The sequence below is a fragment of the Manacus vitellinus genome, unplaced genomic scaffold (assembly GCF_001715985.3).
Source record: "Manacus vitellinus isolate BGI_N305 unplaced genomic scaffold, ASM171598v3 scaffold_78_pilon, whole genome shotgun sequence".
Taxonomy (NCBI): Eukaryota; Metazoa; Chordata; class Aves; order Passeriformes; family Pipridae; genus Manacus; species Manacus vitellinus.
Genome location: NW_021940807.1, coordinates 469055 through 472267, shown reverse-complemented (window position 1 = coordinate 472267; position 3213 = coordinate 469055).

Genomic DNA, 3213 nt, shown 5'->3' with positions numbered 1-3213 from the left:
CTGTCAGGGAGTTGCAGAGCCAGAAGGTCCCCTCTGAGCCTCCTTTTCTCCAGGCTGAGCCCCCCCAGCTCCCTCAGCTGCTCCTGCTGCTCCAGCCCCTTCCCAGCTCCGTTCCCTTCCCTGGACATGCTTCCTCCTGGCTCTTCCCCTGGCTGGACTCAGGGAGCTTCACTTCCTCCTCAGAGTCTGGTGCCACAACAACGTCCCCGTGACAGAGTTTTGTTGATTGGAGTTTGTTTCACTATGGAAAGATGGAAACACAGGAGTGATCGGGCACATCCTGGCTAGAAAACACCAACCACCCACCAGTTAGGAAGGACAGGAGAGGGGGAATGCCTTCCCACTGCCAGAGGACAGGGTCCAATGGGATATTGGGCAGGAATTCTTCCCTGTTAGGGTGGGGAGGCCCTGGCACAAGTTGCCCAGAGCAGCTGTGGCTGCCCATCCCCAGAAGTGTTCTAGGCCAGGTTGGAGCAACCTGGGATAGCGGAAGGTGTCCCTGCCAATGGCAGGTGGTGGGACTGGATGGGCTTTAAGGTCCTTTCCAGTCCAAATGTTTCCATGATTCCATGATTCAATCCTCCCCTTGCTCAGTTTTATTTCCTTCTTTGATCCACACTGCTCCTCTCCTCTCCTTTCCTCAAAGTTTCCCAGTCAATCCCACTTTCCCACAGGCCCCACATTCCCAGTTTTACACCCCTGCACTGTTTCTCCTCCCAGATCCCTCCCTGACAGGTTTCCCCAGGGACTCAAATTCCAGTTTTCCCCAGGAATCACAGCTGTCCAATCTCCTCCACGCTGTTGATCTCGATGGTGATGGGCCAGATGCTTTTCCCTTGGGAGAACCCCTGGAGCTCCAGCCTCTGGCACACAGAGTCCAACATCTGTCCGACCGCCTGGTGCACCGCCCGGAACAGGCCTTGGAGCGACGACACCTCGGCTTTCCTGGATGGCACACATCCCTTAACGTTCTGCTCAGCTCCAGGCCCCCGGAGCTGCCAGGTCCTCTGACCCTCCACAGGCCTCACTCTGGCGACCGACGTTTGGGGTGAACTCCCCACTCCCAAAATCCCCTGCGTGTCCAATGTCCCCCCTCCGGCGTTCCTGTCGCTCAGGAGGGCGCACGGCCCATCCTGGTCCTCGGGAATACAATCCCCTCCATCTGTCCCCTCCATGGGAGCGCAGCATCGGGAGCCGCAGCTCCAGGGAAACGCTGCCCTCCAGTAGGGCCGGTACCGCGGCAGGATGACCTTGTCTTTCCGGAGGATCCCACCCACGCGGGATCGCTGCATCAGCGCCCGGCTCAGCACGGCCTGGGCAGCTGCAGCCCTGTGGTTCCAGGCGCAGCAGAATCTGGGATGTGCCCAGGGCCTTGGGGAATAGTCGTGTTCCCCCGTGGAGGGGGGCCCCGGAGCACAGCTGGGCGTTTGCAGCGTGCTCTGCAGGCAGTAGCTGTGATCCTTCATCACAGCCTCCCTCAGCTCCTCCGCTCCCAGCTCCTGCAGCTCCTGGGGGAGCAGCGACTCTCCCGAGGTGTATCCATGGCTTTGGGTGCTCCCGGGACTCTTCTCCCTGGGGTCCCCCCCCAGCTGCTCCTGAGGATCCGTGTTCTGCTGTTCCCCCATGCAATGAGGCAGGACTGTCCCGCTCTGGGGTAGGTTTTCCATGACTCCCTGTTTAATGTCTACTCCTTCCTTCACAGGACACGTCTGTGAAGTGGCTTGGCTTGGCTGGCAAGTCTGGGCTTGGCTTTCCACTCCGCCGGCCGCTTCCAGTGGGAATTCACTCCTTCCCTCCACACAGCCCAACTGCTTCAGGAGCCTCTGAGCCTGGAGACACTCCGGAGCGCTCTGGCCTGCTGGGAGAGAGGTGGGAAGGCCTTGGATCCTTCCTGGCCAGAGCAGGGAGAGGGAAATGCCTTCTCCCCAGTCCGGGCTCCACATCCAACCTCTGCTGGACACTGGGAGAGTCCAGTGGTGGGAGAAGATGGGAGTGGCACCGGGATGGGGCCGGAGCTCCTGGGGCTCAGGAGAGGAAGAAGAGGGATCAGAACTCACCTGGACTTGGGGGATCTGGACCCTCCTCCAGCCCAGGACTCTCACTGGATCCGGGCCGCCAGCTGGAGAGCGGCTCCTCCTGCCAGCTCCCGGTGTGTCCTGCGGGAAAACAGCGGATTGGCTGGGAATTCCATCTGCTCAGGAGGGGAAGAAGAGGGATCAGAACTCACCTGGACTTGGGGGATCTGGACCCTCCTCCAGCCCAGGACTCTCACTGGATCTGGGCCGCCAGCTGGAGAGCGGCTCCTCCTGCCAGCTCCCGGTGTGTCCTGCGGGAAAACAGCGGATTGGCTGGGAATTCCATCTGCTCCACAGCCATGGGGATGGAGCAGGGAGCCCTGTCCCCATCCCAGATGGGAATCCCATCCATTCCATGGCCATGGGGATGGAGGAAGGAGCCCTGTCCTTGTCCCTGCTCAGAGGTGACTGAATGGGGGGAAGTTGCTCCATGGGAAGAGACAGACAAAGCAGATCCACAGCATCTCCAAAGCCTCCATCTCCCTTCATGGGGAGGGAATGGGGGAGACCCCCCAAAACGGGCAGCAAGGAGCAGGAATACAGACAGGGATGAGGTGGGAACACAGGGATGTACCAGTGACCTGGAGCTTGGAAGGAGCCACCACTCCAGGTGGGGATGTTCCTGCTCACCTGAGGATGGGCAGATCCAGGGCTCTTCCCCACGCTCCAGCCGGTACAGGATGTCAGGTTTGGGGCCTGGATAACCTGGGAATGGGACACACAGTGCTGTCCTACTCCCAGACATGGGAATAAACTGGTAACACGGGAAAACCAAGGACTGGGACACCCCAGGCTGTGCAGAAACACCTCTGGGATGTGGGAAAACAAAGGAGATGCTGCTAGAGAGTGATTTATTCCCAAGGCTGAAGGCAGAGCCCTGATGGGAGTGTGGGAACCACCTCCCAACTCCACTGATGGGTTTTCCCAGCCAGGGAATGTCTCCTGCTCATCCTGGGGGTGGGATCTCCCTCTGCACTCCTTGACCATCCCCAGGATGACAATTCCAGAGATGCTTAGAACCAGACCCAAATCCGGCCTTTTCCAGCACTAAACTCCCTGATCAGCCCCTATTTGGGAAAATTCTTCATGGAAAAGGCTGTCCAGCCTGGATGGATGCCCTGGAGGGATTTCAGCACCA